The 21,901-nt window shown below is 38.5% G+C and overlaps 1 protein-coding gene and 1 long non-coding RNA gene across 7 annotated transcripts in view; one reads left to right on the forward strand and one right to left on the reverse strand.

Moving 5' to 3' along the window:
* Positions 1–1,861: 1,861 nt before the first annotated feature.
* On the reverse strand, positions 1,862–3,506 carry LOC122145080. The gene is made up of 3 exons (XR_006160117.1): positions 3,303–3,506; positions 2,656–2,740; positions 1,862–1,904 (listed from the first exon to the last, which is right to left on the reverse strand). It is a non-coding gene; the product is annotated as an uncharacterized LOC122145080 (long non-coding RNA).
* Positions 3,507–4,580: 1,074 nt separating this feature from the next.
* The window catches only part of LOC109067300 (Ras association (RalGDS/AF-6) and pleckstrin homology domains 1b), a 51,638-nt gene continuing 34,317 nt past the window's right edge, over positions 4,581–21,901 (forward strand). For 2 of the 6 annotated variants that reach the window (XM_042756766.1, XM_042756782.1), the window contains exons 1-2: positions 4,581–4,873; positions 17,833–17,897. The gene's annotated coding sequence lies outside the window, so the exon portion shown is untranslated. The remainder of the gene's footprint in view (positions 4,874–17,832; positions 17,898–21,901) is intronic. The other 4 variants (XM_042756797.1, XM_042756804.1, XM_042756773.1 and 1 more) reach the window with 2 other exon arrangements.

Raw genomic sequence — 21,901 nt, forward strand, 5'->3', positions numbered from 1 at the left:
AGAAACTGGTTTACACATTTTAACCCAGCAGGACAGGTTGTTGAGAAACCCAAGATATAGTCAGTTTTACCCTTTATGTGTTTGCATTTTTGTGTTTCTGGGTTATTTTTGCTGGGTTATTTTGATCATTATTTCACCTATGCTCAAGACAATCATGGATTAATAAATAATGAAGAATACAGGTTATTTAGACTGTTAAAATGTACTTTTAATGCCATCGGACATTCATAAATGTGTTAAAATTTGTACCAATGACAAACAACATACAATTTTCTAATTTTTTCCCAGCAAATGAAAAAAAAAAAAAAAAAGAAAAAGAAATAATTGCAACAAATTAGAAAATTAGTTCTGAACGACGTGTCTGTCTAACTGTTTAACTATTACTTTGACATGTTTAACTATTTAAATACAGTGAAATGACATTGACGATTAATTTAAAAAGACAGAATGCAAAATCATTTTAAGATGTCCTAAGATTTATCTCAAGTATATAAAGACTCCTAGGTAGATGCGCACTGCTTAGGGTAGTTAAAGGTATAGTTCACCTAAAAAGAAAATTCTGTCATTAATTACTCACCCTCATGTCTTTACAAACCCGTAAGACCTTCATTCATCTTCGGAACACAAGTTAAGATATTTTAGATAAAATCCAAGAGCTTTCAGACCAGGGTGAGTAATTAATGACAGAATTTTCATTTTTGGGTGAACTATCGTCAGACACTTAGAAAGCTTTGAAGCAAAGATCTATAGCTGAGAGCAGTGTGCTCTGCTATAAAGCCTGTCTATGGAAGGATATTCCAGACAATTTTCAAAAGGAATTGCAAATTATATTTTCAATTGTGTTTTCCCACATGTGACAAATTGTGACATAATCCAAACACAATTGCAAATCTTAAATTACTGTTTACATTTTCACGTATGCACATTGACTGCCAAATTTCAAATGGAAAAGACCATTTGCAACTGTATTTTCCATGTAATGTATTATGAGTGAGAGTGAAAGTGAAGTGGCATACAGCCAAGTATGGTGACCCATACTCAGAATTCGTGCTCTGCATTTAACCCATCCAAAGTGCACACACACAGCAGTGAACACACACACACACACACACAAACACTGCAGTGGGCAGCCATTTATGCTGCGGCGCCCAGGAAGCAGTTGGGGGTTCGGTGCCTTGCTCAAGGGCACCTCAGTCGTGGTATTGCCGGCCCGAGACTCGAACGCACAACCTTAGGGTTAGGAGTCAAACTCTCTAACCACTAGGCCACGACTTCCCCCTAAGTATTACTATGAGTAAGGAGCCTGTCATCTTTAAAAAAATATACAGCATCAAAGCAGCTTTACAGTAAAAGGAAAATAGTGTGCAATAATGCAAAAGGACAACAGTAAACTCAATTTTCAGTTCAAGTCAGTTCATCATTGATTCAGTGATTCATCATCCAGCTCAGTTCAGTTTAAATAGTATCTGTGCAATTAAGTCGACAATATTGCTGGAAATGAAGTGTCCTCAACTAAGCAAGCCAGATGCAACAGTGGCAAGGAACCAAAACTCCATCAGTGACAGAATGGAGAAAAATCCTTGGCAGAAACCAGGCTCAGTCGGGGGGCCATTTCTCAGCTGGCCAGACGAAACCAGCAGTTTAATTCAAGGCTGCAGTAGAGTCTGATTGTGCAGTGGACTCAACTGGTTCCTGTGATCTTGTGCCAATGGCCATCTAGATGACAAGGTCTGGAGATCTGTCTTTGGGGCTCATCTAGATGTCCTGGTCTCCTCTGTCATACAGAGCTGTCGAGGTCATCTCTAGGTGCTGATCCACCATCATTTCTTAACACAAACTAAACCACTATCACCTCATAAAACATCTGATCTGGATACAGATTGGATCCAGGTGGCTACGGTGACCTCAGAATAAGAATTAAAGATTAATGTTAGCGTAGCTGCATCATATATCGGGTGTTATTAATTACCAAGTCTGCTTTTTCACTGTGTCACACATGTAAACTGCCAAAACTCAAATGGAATCGCAATTACTTTAGCATCTGAATTTCAGATGCCTCACATGGAAACCTGTCAATCCGTGTCGGGGGTGGGACCATATGGGATGTGTTTGTATTGGGAGATGACATCACTTACAGACAAATGTTTTGCTGACGTACATCAGAATGCAAACCGTAAGAGATTTGGGGTAAAAACAACAAAATTTATAAATTTTGTCTGGCACAATAGTCTGTGAGTGAGGTCACTTCCCAATACAAACACGCCCCATAGTATAGTCCCACCCCTGACACGGATTGACAGGATGTTTCCGTGTAAGGCATCTGAAAATCAAATGCTAAAGGAATTAAGATTCCATTTGAGTTTTGGCATATTACATGCAAGAAACAGAGAGAGTGAAAAAGCAGACGTGATAATTAATATTGCTATTTAAATACGACAGGCTCATTACTTGCAAGACATGGGAAATACAGTTACAGTTGCTTTTCCATTTGATGTGGCAGTCACTGCAAGTTCACGAAAGCAAGAACGCAAACGGTAATGCAAGATTTTCAATTGTGTTTTTGGACTGTCACAATTTATGCGTCCACATGTGGAAAAATGCAATTAAATATACAATTTGCAATTTAATTTTGAATATTGTCCAGAATATTCTTACCGGTCCATTGATTATGATCAATGCCTGAGAGGTCTGGTTTTGTGGACTCTGCTTGGTTAAGGAAATCCACCATGTTTGTTACAACCTGTAAAATAAAGTAAACAAAATACAGATTGTTTTAATAGCAATGGTTCAGTTCAATTAACTGTGTGAAGTTCATCATGAAATTGAGTTCATCATGATTATGAGTTAAATTCATCTGAGTAGGTCTCCAGAAGCTGAATATGCTATACTGATTGGCTGAAAGGTGTGTTTTCAAACTGTGTAATCAATAGGATGTTCCGGTCAGTATAATCAGTTTTATATTAATATGCTGGCTATTTCAAAACACATGCACAGTCACTGGCACACAGATATGGAAGATCACACTGCATATACACACCCAGAAATTTCTCTGGCATGTCACGCAGGTACTGGGTTACTCCGTAGCTTTAAAATAGTCCATATATAAACACTTGTGTACCAAAGTGATTCAGGACAAGTCAAAAACACGATTTGGAAAAATGGGTATATGATGTATTCGCTTGTTATATAAATTCTGTACATTCTGAACAAAGTATGTGCGTTTAAGTTACGCGAGGGTTAGTTGATTAATCACAGACAATCATGTATGTAAAATCTGTAAAATATAAAATAAACGAACTTACCGTTAAACGTCTCAAGGTGACTGCACTCGACGAGTTTCTCACAAATGTATCCGTGTGCTTTTCTGACAAGAAAAAACGACATTTTGATTTATATGACTTACCAAAAACCTTTATTTACGCATGTAAGCATCAAATTACACTGAAGCCTACTGCACTCGCAGAGCGTGCGCGTACTGAAATGTATGGAGGCTCTGAGACGTTGATTCCTTTCCGGGAATCACTTTGTTCGAGAATTGATGAACCGGTTTATTTGAATCGGGTCGTCGGCTCTATTAGACCTGCGGTCCGACAAAATTGGACGTAATTTGTATGTGATTTACATGTCGATATGGACAATTGCAGGTGTTTACATTAGAGCAGAATGTCGTATTCACTTATTTTAACTCATTTGACTCACTTTGCTAAATTCGCTTTTCAGTTACAGAAACGACTCTCCCTCTACTTTCACAGATATTCACATATTTCATCCTTCTGATACTTTATAAAACTATATTAATCTGTCGTCTAAAATACCTTAACACGATTATGCGAGTACATATTGAATGGCCGTCTGAGGTAAACTGTAAATCATATATCATAACAGGTACCGCGATGAAGAGATCAGTGTTATTCACTTCACTTGTCAGTGGTCATAATGTCATGTCTGATCGGTGTGTGTGTGTGTGTGTGTGTGCGTGCGTGCGTGCGTGCGTGTGTGTGTGTGTGTGTGTGTGTGTGTCAACTTTTTTTACTTTCACCAAATCATAATAATAAATTATTTAAAAAGTAAATAAATAATAATAAGGTAACAAAAAATGCATATGTAATTAAAAATGTTATAAATAATATAATTAATGATAAACTATTTTCTACCTGCTTTTAGACGGGTAAAGTGCAAAAGAAAACACCTTTTATAATAAACAATGCACGACTGTTGCATATGGTTTTGTCCGCTGGGGGGAGAACGTTACAACACTTTCCCAAAATGTGTTGCTTCGTTCTCGAAAACAAACTACCTAGGCTACGTTTCACTTTGGAGTTTGCGATCTTTACCACACTGATGTGACTAAGAAAAAAATCACTTGAAATTAACTCACATAAACACTTCATAGCTACTGAACTTTCACAATAAAAATCGGGACTGCGTCTAAATCATCCAAAACGGGGGTTAAAACATATGGGACTTTATTATTGTAACTGCCTATAGTTCAGCCCATTATACAAGATGCACATGTGCTGCCTGTTGTCCTTGCGCACCAGTGGCGGCCTGCTGCCGTTCTCGTGCGGGGAAAGTGTGGATCCACGCACCTCCTTCTCAACCGGATGATTGGTCGAGCGCTGAATCTGGGCAGGACAGGAAACTGGACGCGAGGAACGCGTAACAATCTCCGTTCTCCGGGAGAGAGAGAGAATGGGAGAGGACACCGAAATGTGTCAGTAGAAGACTGGAAGGATTGAAACAGTTTGCCTTTTTAGTACACATACCGCGCTGTTCAGCACCAGAGCCGTGGGATATTCACCTTCAACATCCTTATATATAATTATCGGCTGTTTTCTTACAATAAAAGAACTGCAGAGCTCTTCGCCGCTGGGTGAGTGGCTACTATTATCTCATCTTTCTTATGTCTGATACTCAAGCTTTTGAACTTAAGCTGCGCTCTGTTGTAAAAGTGGGTTTACATTAGGAGAGGGCTGGAAGGTCTCATTCTAAACAAACTGGCTAAGTTATAGCCTACTGTGTGATGTTATTGTTTGTTCTTATGAGAAAATTGCCTGGACAAAAACACATGGAGCGTGTTAAAGGGAGCGAATTCATCTTAGTCATTTGACAATTGGACAGTTCCCCCACGTGCACAATAGCTCTCCATCATCAGTCAGTGGATTTTGCTGACCAGGTGGGAGTTAGTTTGTAGAACTGTAATAATCTCGTGTAATGATCCACATTTGACTTCATCTCCAGTTGAGCCGAAGAAAGCCTCTGTTTGTTCTGGGTGTGTGGCCGAGCTGAAGTGTGGCTAACGTGTGGTCCAGTGATCAATGGGACATTTTGAGCATTTGATCATTCAGCATGTTACATTTATTTACTAACAACACTTTACCACAGAATAAAAAGTCATTCAAGTGTTTTCATTCAACGCTGCCCGTCGGCTTGATTCTGGGTGTGTTCATAACGCCCATAACCCCCCTGCTCAACTCCCGGTTGTTGTAGGGAGTTGTTTTATTTTAACGCATTGTAATTATGCTTCCATCTCTGCGCTTTAAAATGAATATTACTTGAGACAGTGTTGTCATCTTGCTGGTCTCCACCCTATCGACCCCCTAGGCTAGCATGTAGTTCTGGATTTTAAACCATACATCTCCATTGGATAATCCTTTAGGGTAAAAAAAAAATGAATGAACGGCTATGTAAAAATTTTCTGCATGCTTAACCGTCTTTTATTTGCATGTCGCGTGCGCTCTAGGCCATACTGTTCACTGTCCTTACAGTCACTCAAGTCATAAATGTTTTTGTCACAAGTCCTTTTTCAAGTATTTTCAATAGCCTATATATATTATGTAATTCATCCATATGACTATTCCGCCCATGTACCTGTTAAAGTTGGAGTAAATATAATTGGTGTTTATCCTCAGAAGAATAATCTTGTTAGGTACTCCTGACACACAGGGTATGTTGAACAGGGATTGTCCCTTACAAGCCTGGTTCGTGAGAACAGGGAAATGACATCAAGCCCTGTAGTTTATTGGGAGATACAAGTGCTACTTTTAATGTGTTTAATGTTCATGGACACACCTCAGTTTTATAGTTTTAAATTATTTATGAGCTTTTAACCTCATTCCAGAACATGTCTAATCGGGATGTAAAACTGTATTTTAACGTCAATCATTTCTGCACAAATATGTAACAAATCATTTGAACCAGACTTTTTGTACATAACTGTGTCAATAAACAAACAAACAAAACAAAACAGTGTAGGCTGTGAGTAACTGCATTGGTGAGTAAAGCAAATCTAATTTGATGTTTTCCTTGTAGGACTAAATGACTGACTGCAGCTTAAATAAATTTGACAAGATCCACTGAGGGGTGTCCATGCTTTTCAAGTGCTTCTGCCAAGTAAAAGGCCATGTAGTGAGAGATTGAATCATAGGAAGTTTCTAATTCTTGGGTCACTTTTTCCTCTTTCTTTTTAAGTCTGTGCTTTCAGTCTGCTCTTGTTGTTTACTGTCAGAGTGTGTTGTCTGCATCCTTGATAGCTAATGAGCGGAAAGGTGGGATGTAGTCTGTAAATTGCTGACCTTAAGAAAATAAGTACTTGGCATGTTTTTCCTTTTTTTTCTCAGTTACTTGTGCACTGCTGTGCAGAGAAGGGAATGCACAGTCCTCTAGGAATGAGTGTAGACGAAGCATTTTAGACGAGAAAAACAGCTGTTGCTAATGCATCTCAGTCAGACAAATATCTAAGTCGTCTATGTGGTGATCTGTTTAACTAAACATGTTTTTAAAGCTAATGCCAAATTTGCTGGAGACAATCCAGCTTTACATGGGACAGTTTTATATACAGTACATCATCTCCATCCTCTAGTGGATACATTTCTTAAAATAAAGTTTTTTTGGTCAAGAGCTGGGGACACACAAAAGACTCAGATGTTAGTTGGTGTTATTTTACCAAAGCTCCCCCTCAGAGAAGGGGGCAGACCTTCAAAGAGAACTGTAACCCTCCGTGAAACAGTCATCGGGGAAAGTGAAACCAGATAGGTCTTCAGCAGCTACAGGGACCAGCAATGGAGCACCTGGAGGCCAGAGAATGCCCTGCTTGTATAAATGCTTGGCACCAATCATCAGGTGTGCTTGGTCCTTCGCTTTCAGGCCTTCCAGAGACAAACTCTTCACACTCAGCTGTCTCTGATTTCCCTGAACTAATTTGCCCAACGTTAAGTCCCAAACAGAACCGATTAAGAAACCTTTGAGACTGATTTAGCTAGGAGTGCATAGTTTTTAATAAATAAAAGCATATTTTCTTTTGCGTATTTTAGAATTCTGTGCCTTTGGACATTGTGTGTCTGTTATTTTTAAACTAATTTACCATGCTTAAACTGCATTACTATCCACTTATAAAATGAATTGCTTCAGGAGAACAGTAGGCTTAACAGTGTAACTGTGAAGAAATGTATGTACAGAGCAGATTAGGCTACACATTAGATTCATCCTCATTAAAGGGATAGCCCAAAAATGAAAATTCTGTCACCATTTATTCACTCTCATGTAACACTTTTCTATACCCACTGTAAATCCAACCCTATATGACTTACTTTCTTCTGGAGAACTTTTTTTTTTTTTTTTGAGAAATGTCTCTGTGGTTTTTGTCCATACAATGTAGTGGTAATGCCCAGCATTACTGTCTGTTTAGTTACCAACTTTTTTCAAAATATCTTCTTTTATGTTTCACAGATGAAAGAAAGGCATATAAGTTTGGAATGACATAAGTATGAGTAAATGATGACAGATTTTTCATTTCTGGGTGAATTATTCCTTTAATAGATTTGGTGTAACATTAGATATCATGAGATCAGTCCTAAATACACAGTTTAAATAATAGATCGAGGCTAAAACAAAAGTGTGTGAAAAGACACAATGGTGTGTAAAGCTGCTTTGAAAGAAGGTATATTGTAAACAGTGCCATAGAAATAAAAAATGACTTGACAAGTGCATTTACATGCATTTTAAAGGTTTGATTTTGAGTCAAACTCAAACAATAACAGACCTCCAGTACATAATGTGATTGTTCTTGGCTTTGTCCAGCATGTATACATGTTAATCAGACTACAGTCATCCCCAGTGTTGTGCACTTAGACTAAAAGACAGAAGCAGCAACGGTGTATTGTATTTAATCCTTCAAATATTCAATTATGCATTGTGTCATGTATATTTAGACGGAGAGATGACAACTGTAGTTTATGCAAAACCCCCTATTAAAACTGTGCATGTAATCACATTTACTCATTGAAACACTCATAGAATTGGAGTCTTTGTGATGATTCAAACATTAATGAGGTGTAGCCACACACTGACTGTCATTCTGGACCAAATAGTGACAATGGTACTGGCTGATTCACTTTTAATTTGGATTTCATTGTGACTTTGCAGAAGCTTATATTTTGTATTTCGTTCTATTAAAATAAGCTTCACAAGACTGGATGATTCTGAACTTTGTTCTTCCATTCCATGTGTGTCCCAGTGATGTTTGACCTCTTGTGACATTAGTGATCTCACTAATGAGAGAAGACATCTCTACTTCATCCAGCTGGAAAAGATATCACTGAGTGTCCTTCCCTTCCCCCAGAACAGGGTTTTCCCATTCAGTTCATTTACAATATTGAAAGAGAGGAAAGACCAGAAGAAATATACTGAATTAAAACAAGAAGAGTTAATTAAATTAATTAAACAATTAAATACATTATAAGAAAGGTGAAAGAAGAATGCAGCAAATACAACATCGGGATGATCTAATGTATTACGAAGGATTAAACTGACCTGAAATCAGCTCTGAGAGTGGATGAATGAGAGGATTGAGATATATTCGGTCACCACTGTGTGAAATGTCAGCCCTCATGGAGTTATTTGTTTGTTGATTTATTGTTTATGTTTGCAATATTGTTGTTATTCTTCCACTGCAAATTCCAGTATGTTTGCATCATATCCTTTTGGAAATACAGTTGCATCTGAAAGCAGTGAATTGGTATGTTGGAAAATAAACTAAAGAAACTAAAAGTTTAGAATGAAGACATGCAGTTATTGTAGCAGTGTCTGACTATACAGGTTGATGATTTACTGGTGCTGCCTTTGGTGGCTGTTTTTAGTGCCCTGGCACAAATGACTTTTGATTTTATATGATTTAGAAGAAGAAATTGTATACAGTTGAAACACTCTCTTCCCCATGCTATCAGCAGTCTACCAGTAACTTTAATAGTCTTTAACAGCTGATTTTTATTTGTTAGCTATAAAACTTGTTTTGCAAATGTTGATTTCAGCTAAATAAGAACATGCAGTTTTTATAACTTCGATATTAATATCTTCACACACCTTTAGATGGAAGTTTCTAGGACAGTCTATTTTTTCCTTAGTCTTAGTGATACTGGGACTGACTGTAAGAAACCTGAGCGTCTAACTGGATGAATTAAACATTTTAACCCACTTTTCAAACTTCCTTCTAAAAATGTGCTATTTATTTTATTCATTATGTTTATACTTTACTGTGGGTATGTATAGTGGAGCATGAGAAGGGGGTGAAGCGTGATCTTGCAGCATGTGCAAAAACACTCCGGGGTCATTCAGAATGTTTGAGCTCACAGAACATGTGTTTGCTGATAGTTGAAGGTCCTTTTATTGTTTGCTGACTTTTCTGGTTAGGCTTGTGTGTTCCTGTAATGGAGGTAGAAGTGTCGCCAGTCCTCTAACCTTGTTTGTTTCTTAGTTTTCCTCAGATAAAATTGTTTTCCCAGATAAAGACTACATCTAGTCTAGACTTAAGCTAATTGCACCGTTAGTCCAAACCTGAGTATATATTGCCATTTGATGTTTTCATTGATTTGCTTTTGATGTTTGGGGTAGGACTAGACATAGCATGTGTTTAGAAAACAGGCTCTATCCAAGAGGTTCAGATTTGAGTATGAATGACGGAGTGTGAATTTTTGGGAGGGTCTGACCTTGTTATAAAGGCTTTAACTCCCTCAAAGGATGTAAAAACAAACGGTTAGTGAGAGCCTTACAAAGTACATTAAACAGGATTAAATAATAAAAAAAAAAAAAAAAAGTTTTTTACTGGACTGCATAGTACTGTAAATAAACTAGACAATGTTTTTCTTGGAGATTTAACTGACAGTATTAAGTATTTTGTATTAACCTTATTAAATGTCTTATGTAGTTTTTGTTGTTGATTGTATTTTATACTTTGTACTTGCCATTTAATATAGTACTGCTGCTGACGTGGTGTTAAACAAATAATAAAGGTGTACATATTACAAAAGGAATGTTTATGAATGGGAGAATTCGTAACGCTCAATATGTCAGCTGTTGGCCCAGAAATCCTGCTTTACTGTTAAAAGAGTCTGTGATTTGTAGTTTTTGTCATCATTTACTCACCCCGTGTTATTCCGAAACTGAAAGGTTTCCTGTCAACTTTTGTACATAATGTTCAAAGCTCTGTTCTGTTGATCATACCATATAAAGTAATCATGTCTCTTCAGAAGACTTTGCTTAAACTGCCGATTCATGTACTTTAACAGTGTATTTTTGTACTTTTGAAGCATGAAAATAGTGGTTGCAGTGGATAGTGGATTTTAATGAATGGGCAAAAATATTGAGAAAATATAAAAAATATTTTAATGAGTTTGCTGAAGATGAATGACAGTTTATGGGGTTTGATATGATATGAGTGTGAGTAATCGACGTAATATTCGTTTTTGGGTTAACTATTCCTTTAATGTGCCATTATGATACTTTGTTTTAAGATTTTATCCCTCAGTTAAAACGTGTAATTAAAATGTGTTTGGATTTCAATCTTTTCCTTTAAAGTGGCAGTAACAGTTCTCTCTGTAGCCACCATTCATTACAATTATTCAGCAGGATCAGCACTGGCAAGCTAGTCAAGTTCACAACGACTCACACGGGTTATGAGTCAAGGTTTGGGTTTGTCATAGGCTTTTTTTTTTGTACACAAACAGGTTTATGTCCCTTACATGGGTTCTGTTGAAGGTAAGTGTGCAGTGCAGTCTCTCACACACATACACACATCCTTGGTAGATTCCAAACCACTAGTCACCCTCCTGTTAATCTTATGGCCACTATGGCCATTTTATTATGCGGCTGCTCCAAATTACACTCCCATGTGCCAGACAGGAAACTTTCAGCCTGTTTCCAGGTCAGCCTCCGTGTTTGGCTCTCAGTGGCTCTTTGTGGGCGCTGTGGCCCACACACAGATTCAGGGTCACCCAACTTCGACAGGTGCCAGTTTCGAGAGGGGGGCTTACAGTGGGAGAACATGTTCTCATTTCAATGTGCAGAAATTGTGTAGTGTGTTTACACTAGGTATGCACTAAATGCCCTGATTAAAACTACTAAACAGTTTTAAAGGAATAGTTCACCCAAAAATGAAAAATCTGACATCAATTACTCACCCTCATGTCATTCCAAACCCATAAGATTTTTTTCAAGTTCAGAACAAATATGTTTCTGGACACAGAATGTCCCCCATGCTTTCTTGATGTGCTGGGATTCCAATAAGGTTCATGTACAGTTGAGCTTATTAACCATATTTGATGTGCTCTATGTATGTGCACTGATGTTTATATGACAATAAAAGCCTAAATTAAATCTGTTCAACAAAAAAAGCAATCATATCTTTTCAGAAGACTTGGATTTAAGCACTTGGTCAGTACAGATTTCTTTTCAATGTCTTTATGAACTTTTTATATCTTGTAAATTTGGGTGGAATGGACTTTTTTTCTATCCTTTTTGTCAAAGCCATAATCAGGCTGATTTTGGGTTCGTCTGAACTCAGTTGAACACATTTCTTGGGAGTGTTTATGGAAGACATACTCCTGTGTACAAAAACAGACACAAAGCAGTGTAATGAAGCAGAATTCTTTTCCCAACTTTCCAACAGCTAAAATAACTCCACAAATAAAAGTCAAAATAATGAAATATTTTTGTTATATGCTATAGTCATCTTCACTTATAAGCTAGTCGGTTTTTGGATATGACCCATCCCTAGTTTACACTCGGTCTACACTCTTGAGTTTAGCTTTGCTCACACAATTTTCCAGCTGGTTTTCTTCAAAGTTGTGCAAACATCAGTCCAAAGAGTGTTAGGGGACTGGCAGCAGCCAGAATCAAAATCTGGAAAGTCTTAAGAAGAATTATAGCAAACAGTCTTTTCTGACAGGTTCGTAAAGCTGTATGGTGAGTGGCCATCAAATGGAAGATTTCAGACCTGTAGCTGGAATGGAGCCCATCAAACTCCCCTCACTGTGGGAATATTACATCTGATGAAATTCCCACAGCATGTACTTTGTACAGCATAGAGGATCTATTTGTGGCTATAGAGTTTATCTATATGTCTTTATTACACAATATTGAGAATTTATAGAGAACTGATTAAATCCTGATCGCAGTGCAAACCTGGAGGCCATATAATATCCATTAGAAAAAGTGAGCCTGCTCCACAGCTTTCACAGATACTCATCCTTTGGTCTTCACAGTCATGTAATAAATTTCACTGTGATATAGATCAGTGGTGTCCCATTAAAAGATGGTAGGAGGATTATTTGGATCCACACTTAACTATTGTTAAGATATTTCTGTCAGCATAAGTGCCATCCAGTCAATGCTAATATCTTTTGCTGTTTCATGTTGACTTTGATCATTTGTATTGATTTGTCCCCTTAAAACCAGATGTTTAACATAAACATTTGAGATCTTCTACTGTTAAATATTTAAAGTATTGTTTATATTTTTGTGTACTAATGCTCTCTTAGTAGGAATGTTCTCACTTTATACTCATGCTCATCTGTATCTTACTTTCTTCATTTCAGGCATTTCTGCTGATTCATGTCATCTAGTCTGCTCTGTGTGTGTGTGTGTGTGTGTGTGTGTGTGTGTGTGTGGGGTTAAGTTGAAGATTGTTAATCAATAACCTAGCATTAGGACATCCCAGGAGAACATCAGAATAAGAGAAATGTTCACTCTTTTACTCTTAGCTCTCAAAAATCCATTATGTAGTATTAGTGCCAGCTTCTGTCCATTTTCTCCCTTTCTATTGAGGTCTGCTAATGAGACCTGACAAACTATAAGCATTCGGGTCAGTTTCTTGCATATTATGCCAGTTTAAAGGTTCCTAATATTGTTTTGGGAGTCTCGTACAATAGGTTTACATGCATGCAAGGTCAAAAAACACTTTTGTTTTCTCAAAATATGCATTTAATCTCACTTCATTTTCCAATGATTCTCAAACGATTCATTCGAAGCATTCATTCTAAGATTCAGCCTCTCTAAACCCCTCCTTTCCGTGAGCCTACTCTGCTGTGATTGGTCAGATGGCCTAGTTTTGTGATTGGTCTACCATGTACGGCGTGTGTCAGAAACGATACACCCATTGCCATAGTTCCGTATTTTGAACACTACATAGAAAATATAAACGTCTATTACTTATCATACTTACAGGTTGTGATTCAGTTGAACCAGCTGGTTCAAATAAACTGGGTACAGAGCCATCTTTTAATGGCAAGCATTTTGTGAATCCTGTGTTGAACTTCTGTGATTAGAGAAGCAGTTGTCAGTAAAATGACGGGAACATACATAAAGACTGCCGTTGTACTGCTGTGGTACAGTGGAAAAAAAAAAATTTAACCACTGATTCTTTGTAGCCTCATTCATTCGGAAGTGAAAATAAAACAAATTTACTTTCACAGGGTCTTTTCGACATGATGTTTACCATAGGAACAAGCTACATTGTTTTAGTGCGGGTCAAATTGTTTGCGGCTGGCCAATGTAGAGCATAGGCGGGTATTATGCAAATATGTTACACAGTGACAGCTACACAAATTACTGACAACTCGTTTCAGCTGTTCAGAGTCGATTCTTTCTTTTGGGAGACAAACATTTTATTTATCGTGCACTTTTGGCTTTACAACTTAAAAAGCAGATGGTTTATAATCATACAGCTACAATACACACTGCATGAAAGGCAATATTCGAAATGGCATAATGGGGCACTTTAAATAAGTTTAACACCATTATCTTGTTTACTTTAATTGCTATTACAATGTAAAAATGAGTTGGAAATAAAACTAAATTATTGCAGCTTTATTGAAGAAAATGATATTTCAGTCTTTCTAATTCCAAATTTAATGTTTTATTCAGTGTGTTACCTGCCATTTCTTTGTAATTATTTGTGACATTTGCTAGCAATTTCTGAGTGAAAATGTTTCGAAGCAAGTACTTGTGATGGGAGAATCAGATTTTCCTGAGTTATGTCTTTGAATCTCACTCAGCAAAATGAACAAATCTTTATTCAATTTATATTTATTCAAGTAACTTTGCTCAAAAAAGAACAAAAAAAAAAAAAATTTATATTTACACAATTAAAAATATAAAAAAATCACAAAAAAAAATAATTACAATATCACAGAAAACAAAATTAATAAAAAAATCATTATAATATCAGCTAAAGACAAATTAGGAGAAACCATTGATGAATAATTCACAAATTCAACTAACGAAATAATGTTGCTCATTCAAATAACACAAAAACAATTAACAAAAAACAGATATTAAAAAAATTAATACAAATGTTAGAGACTATTGAATGAAAAAACAAACAAACAATCACTTGAGGTAACTCGTTACCCTCAAGTCATGTAAAAGAGTTGTTTAAAATGAGCAAATCTTTCATGAGGACGGATACCTAAATAATACAAATGTTAGAGACCACTGAATGAGAGCAGCAACAGACTATGTAAGAATAAGTCCGTCAGGTGTGGCGGAATTGTTATATAATCAAATTAGTGGGGAAGTCGTGGCTTAAATTAGTGGGGAAGTAGTGGTTAGAGAGTTTGACTCCTATCCCTAAGGTTGTGGGTTTGAGTCTCGAGCCGGCAAAACTGCAACTGAGGGGCCCTTGAGCAAGGCACCGAACCCCCAACTGCTCCCCTGGCGCTGCAGCATAAATGGCTGCCCACTGCTCCGGCTGTGTGTTCACTGCTGTGTGTGTGCACTTTGGATGGGTTAAATGCAGAGCACGAATTCTGAGTATGGGTCACAGTTTTAATTCTGTGTTTGTGTTCCCCATATGCTTTGATGCTTGATCTAATAATCTAGTGAGAAGTATGGACAGAAGAACTTAGTGTTAATGCATTAATGCATTAACTTTAACTAACATATTTTTTAATTGAGGACTTGTGCCTCTGGGTCTGTTTGCCTGGAGAGGGAAGAAAGAAATGCAATTTTGGGTTAGTTCAAACTTGTAATTTGAATTTGCCAGTCAGCGTGGAACAAAGTCTCTGTTTCAAGCTTCAACTTAATGCTGTTCAGTTCACTATCTGTCCCCATGTATGGACACTGTTTGGTCTGTCCAGCAGTAACAATAGGCAGTTCATGGTTTCGCTATTGGGGTTTTCCTCTGACATCACCTCCACTGTTTTGGCTTCTGTTCTGTGCCCCCACACTCCCCATTTCCTGTTCACACAGGAAGTCTCTGCGTAGTCTTCCGCTAGGTTGTGCCCATGGCAGGAAATTTTGATGGGCACTGCTGGTCTGCATCCCTCTCTCTTTCTGTCACAATGTGTTATGACACTAGAGTATGATTAAACTCATTTGAATTTTATCTTTCTGGTACTTTCATTAAACTCAAGTTAAGTCACCTTTATTTCTATAGCAATTTACAATAGAGATTGTGTCAAAGCAGCTTCACAAAGATAAACAGGAAAACATCAAATTCAGTTATGTGAACTTAACTATGGAGACAGCTCTAAAAGTCAATAGTCATTATTTAGCTCAAGTCAGTTCAATGTTGGTTAAGATCAATAACAGTGTGAAGTTTATCATTTTGAAATGAGTTTAACTGAGCTATAAGCAGTTCTACAAAAGGTGCAAATAGTGATGAACTTTTATACTTTTTTTTTACATGTATCTTGATCTTCCATAAGCAGGTACTGTAGATAATATACATGTTGCTTAAGCCAAAATAAACTTAAAAAAACTTGATGGTGTGTCAACCTTTCAAAACAGCCAAGTAATTTCCCTATCAAGCAGGAACCCAGGCCATCTGATACCTGGGTGGTGATTTCAGTGCTTTGTGTCACTTGGTTGTGTTAAAGAATTATTTTGTCCCAATTGTAAGCTAGCAAGCACTCTTTCACAAACACACAACAACACACTCTGCAACAGTGTGTCACAGCTACATTTGTAAAACACTAAGTAATACAAATGCATATGGCTTTTTGGTAGTGATGCACCAAAATTTTGGCAACTGAAAAAAATATTTGGCTGAAACAGCAAAATAGTTTTGGAAGGACCAAAATGGTGAGGTTTGCTTAACCTTTCTTTAATGTGTTGTGTCTGTTTCATGCACATAACATGGATAAACTACAACAGGTAAAAATGTCAGTAGTGTGGATGGACTTCAATTTGACCCAAAATAATGAAGTAGCAATAAGTAAAATGTGTTCAGCAGCAGTGGCAGTTGGTTGTCGAAGAACTTTACTATGACTGGTTTAATTTATCATCTGAGAGCACGATACCCTGGACCTGAACGGCAGTAAGAGTTCAGTTACCCAAATGTATTATCGAAATATGATTTTTGGTTTTGGGAAATAAAACTCACTCAGTGTTTCTTTTTCTTTAAAAAAATCATTTTGGTGAATCACTGCTTTCTGGGTTTTTAAATAATTGGATAATTAAATAAGATAATTAAATACATTTTGTGACGTGTGAGCATTAACATCACTATGAGCAAGCTGTTTTTGTTTTAGTTAAAATTGTATGCTTCTCATGTTTGACACTAAGGCTGCTTACTGATTTTGTTACCATGGTAACTGAAGTCACATGATCAGGGGGTTTTATACTGACTCATTGTCCAAACACTCCCACACTTTCCTTAATTTTTAACAACTTTTTAAAGACAATATTTAATCAGGGAGCTGTTTTTCAGCACCGTTGGTGGAATGTGTTGTTCAGTATGTCTAACACATGAGTCACACCCCCAGTGTCTAAAAAAGAAAAAGATCTAATAATGAAAACCTTTGCAAGAACACCACATGGTCTGCAAGTCGGTGAGCCACGGCTTTGTCATGCGGCACACACGCAGAGTCTCGCTGCCATGTGGACAGACGGTCAGCACAGTTGTGCCTCAGTGTGCAGCTGTGATCTGCTTTGCTCAATGGGACACACACCCCTTTTCATACTCTTTACTTTTGTCTCTCATCAGTTGAGGTGTGTGTGTGCACGGCAAGTTTTGAGGGCGTATAACAGATTGTGTGTTACAACTTTCTTGATTAAGAGGAAAGAGCACAATTGAGTCCTCACACTTTTTGTTATTCGCTTTGAAAGGGATTATATAGGTTATGAGTCATTGTTGTCTGGGACAATATTTGTTTGTTCAGAATGCCTGTTTGGTTTTAATTAAAGTAACCCTCTTTCTCTTTATCCCTTTTGTGGAATAAGTGGCATGTTGTGGACTGTTGAAATGAGACAAATCCCCCGCTCTGGGTTTGAGGTTTTTCATTCCAAATTAAATTCAGGTCACAGTTCCTTTTGATGTGTGTACACGTTATCAGAGTTAGTCTTTTGAAACACAGTTTTCCTTACAATTGGTACTATCAACCAGTACTTTAATATTTGTAATAGAATGTGTATTAACATATTTATACCTAAACTTTGTGTATAGTACTCTAGTCTCACCCTGCTTTTAAACCTTAGCATTTCAGTCCATATGATGACACAGCAGCTGCATTCTACTCCTCACACAAGCTTATATTCCCTCTCTCCTTCCTTCCACAGGCACAAGTTACCTCTATTTGTACATTTTGAACTGACTGAAACAGAAAAAACACACTATACCAAAGGTAGGACATTCTTTTGCAGACACTGTTTGGAAATGCCGGTGTGCCGCCTTGTGATATGCATTTTTGTCTACACGCACAATAAGAGAAATAATGTGAAATACTGAAATATTGTGTAATACTGAGCTTGACTGAAAGAAAAATTCTCTGAGGCGACTGAAATGTCTCGTTAAACATTTGCATGGCAGATAATGTTTGCGGGAAGCTAGGTGACTGTTTTTTTTTTTATTTCTACCGACTTTTATCCCAAAGCTAACAGGAAAAAATGTCTCGACAAAGATGTCCATTGTGTACAATACATGTGCTTTCAGAGGAACTGTTGGAAGTGGAGAAATGTCTGAGAAGAAGAAAGGAAGTGAGGGTGGAAAGAATGATGGAGGATTGGGAGACAGTGGGTGAAGGTTTAGCATTCTGACACCACAGCTGGATTTTTGAGAATAATGCCAGGAATGAGTGCAGCCATTTGAAGCCCTGGAGGATCTAGACAGCTCAGTGTTTAACATGGTGAATGAACTGGAATTTCTCTGGAAATTAGTTTGGAGTGTTTATGTGTGCTTTTACTGCAACATTTTTTTTTTCTTAGCTGCTAAAATGTTACCATGCCCTCTCTAAAGACTGAACTCCAGTCTTGACCCACTTAGAACTGACAGAGAGTGGATCCAAATAAGAAGTACACTTTTAAACTTGCATTAGACTTACACCTGTGCTTACAACTTTAACAAATTGAGTTAAAATAAAGACTCATTTTCTAATGCACAATTTTTATTTTCTCAACAATTTATAAAATGGTCAGGGACATGACGCCTTTCCTTTTTTCTCTTTTTTTAATTCAAAATCACACAAAAAATGCAATTCGTAGCGACCTGGATTTAGTCAAGTCAAATCAAGTGTGCTTTACTGTCAGTTTGTCCACATGTACAGTACATACATACAGACAATTGAAGGTTCAGAGTTCAGTGGTGCATGGGGAAAAAGAGGGGAGAGGGGGCAAGGTCAGGAGGGAGGGAGTTCAGCTTCCTGACAGCCTGATGAATGAAGCTGTCCTTCAGTCTGCTGGTCCTGGCCTGGAGACTGAAGAAGCTGTGTGTCGGGTGGGTGGGATCACCTGCAATGCAGAGGGCTTTACGGGTGAGACGGGTTCCATAAATGTTCTGGAGGGAGGGGTGAGAGACACCAACGATCTTCTCGGCTGTTCTCACTATGCGTTGAAGTGACTTGCGGCAGGACGTGTTGCAGACACCATACTACCCAGTGATGCAGCTCGTCAGAATGCTGTCGATGGTGCCTCTTTAAAAGGTGCACATGATAGGGGCCGGGGCTCTGGCTCTTCTCAGTTTGCGGAGGAAGTAGAGACGCTGCTGTGCTTTCTTGGCCAGTGCTGCGGTGCTGTTGGTCCAGGAGAGGTCCTCTGTGATGTGCATACCCAGGAACTTGGTGCTGCTTACTCTCTCCACAGTTTCACTGTTGATGGTCAGAGGAGCATGCTGAGTGTGCACTTTCCTGAAGTCAACAACAATCTCCTTCATCTTCTCCACATTCAGAGAGAGACTGTTGTCACTGCACCACCCGGCCAGGCGGCTCATCTTGCTCCTGTAGTTTGTCTCATTTCTGTTGCTAATGAGACCCACCATAGTCGTGTCATCTGCAAACTTAATAAAGAGGTTAGAGTTTTGTGACTGTGTGCAGTCATTGGTCAGCAGAGTGAAGAGGAGGGGGCTCAGCACACATCCTTGGGGGGGCCCCAGTATTCAGTGTGATGGATGGGTTGCTGCCGACCATTACTGCCTAAGGTCTTCCAGTCAGAAAGTCCAACAACCAGTTGCACAGTGAAGTGTTGAGCCCCAGCTGGACCAATTTGTGAATGAGCTGTTGAGGGATGATTGTGTTGAATGCTGAACTGAAGTCTATGAACAGCATTCTGACATATGAGTCTTTTGTTCAGATGTGTGAGTGCTAAGTGGAGGGTAGTGGCGATGGCATCATCGGTCGAGCGGTTGGACCGATATGCAAACTGGAAGGGGTCCAGTGAGGGGGGCAGGGCAGACTTGATGTGGTACATGACTAGCCGTTCAAAGCACTTCATGAGAATAGGGGTAAGTGCAACTGGATGGTAGTCATTGAAGCAGGATGGAGACGGCTTCTTTGGGACTGGAATGATGGTGGTAGCTTTGAAGCATATGGGGACAACAGCCTGACTAAGCGAGATGTTGAAAATGTCTGTGAAGACATCAGTCATTTCCACTGCACAATCTCTCAGTACACGCCCAGGGATGTTGTCAGGACCTGGAGCTTTGCGTGCATTGATCCTGCTGAAGGATCTCCTCATACTGGGTTGGGACAGCGTCATCACCTTTTCGCCAGGAGGAGATGGAGTCTTCTGTGCAGTGGTGCTGCTTTGTGCCTCAAAGCGACAGGAAGAATGCGTTCAGCTCGTTCAGCAGCCAGGGAGACAGTGCTGTCAAAGGTCCACGGTGGTGGCTTTGTAGTGTGTAATAGTCTGTATCCCCTGCCACAGGCTCCGAGTGTCTCTGCTGTCACTGAAATGATTGGCTATCCTCCTGGAGTATTTACCTTTTCTATGATGAGCATGTTTTTAATTTCTGAATGAAAAAAAAATGTCAATAAAATCAAGTAATTTAGTGCGACCAATAAGCCTAAAATATCAGGGAATTTAAACATTTATTTTTATGACAACTAACCAAAGTTTTTTTTTTGTTTGTTTGTTTGTTTGTTTGTTTTTTTTTTACCTTTATTTATATACCACTTTATACAAAAAAAAAAAAAGCAGCTACACAGTGTCAGACAGGAAAATAGTTTGTCAATGATGCAAGAGGACAATAATATAGTCATTTTTCCAGCTAAATTCAGTTCATTTATGAATCAGTGATGTCATCATCCAGTTCAGCTCTCTTCCAATAGTGTCTGTGCAATCAGTCAAGCGTCTTCAACTAAGCACGCCAAAGGCAACAGTGGCAAGAAACCAAAACTCCATCTGTGACCGAAATGGAGAAAAAGCCTTGTGAGAAACCAGACTCAGTCGGGGGGCCAGTTCCCCTCTGGCCAGATGAAACCTGCATGATGTGGTTTATTTTCAGGCTGCAACACAGGTGCAGAGGTCTTGTCTGGTTCCCATGGTGTTGTGCCGATGGTCGTCGAGGGGAAGAGGTCTTAGCATGGGATATGTCTCTGGGGTCATCTAGTTGACATGGTCTCTGCACTGACATCCAGGGCTGAAGAGGTCGTCTTTAGGTGCTGATCCACCATCTGGTCTGGATACAGACTAGATCTATATGGCTACGGTGACCTCAGAATAAGAATGAAAGAGAATAATATTAGAGTAGATGCCATTCTACTTATGATGTAACAAGTACATTGGGTGTTATGGGAAGTGTTCCTGGTTCCAGTTGATCTAATAAATGCAGCCTAACAATCCTTTAATGGATTTGAATTATAGAAATGCGATAGTGTATTATGTGTATGCCAGGTTAAAGAAATGGGTCTTTAATCTAGATTTAAACTGACAGAGTGTGTCTGCCTCCCGAACAATGCTAGGTAGATTGTTCCAGAGTTTCGGCGCTAAATAGGAAAAGGATCTGTCACCCGCAGTTGATTTTGATATTCTAGGTATTATCAGGGTTTTGAGAATTAAGCGGACGTGAAGGACTATAATGCAATGTGAGCTCGCTCAAGTATTGAGGACCCAAACCATTCAGGGCTTTATATTGTAAGTAATTAGCAAGATTTTCAAATGTATTCGATGTTCAATAGGGAGCCAGTGCAGAGTTGACAGAACTGGGCTAATATGGTCGTACTTCCTGGTTATATATTGCCTGTCCATAGCCTGCAGTGTCAAAGGCTTTTTTAGAGTTCAGACTAAAAATAATTTAAAAAATAACCTAAAGTATGTCCAGTCATACTCGGATGTTAAGACTCAGTGACACGAGGCTATCAGGTGACCTGGCTGTGTTAATTCCAGGTTCTCACTTGCTGTCTCAACTTTGGCATCT

The sequence above is a fragment of the Cyprinus carpio genome, chromosome A1 (assembly GCF_018340385.1).
Source record: "Cyprinus carpio isolate SPL01 chromosome A1, ASM1834038v1, whole genome shotgun sequence".
In the NCBI taxonomy this organism is placed as follows: Eukaryota; Metazoa; Chordata; class Actinopteri; order Cypriniformes; family Cyprinidae; genus Cyprinus; species Cyprinus carpio.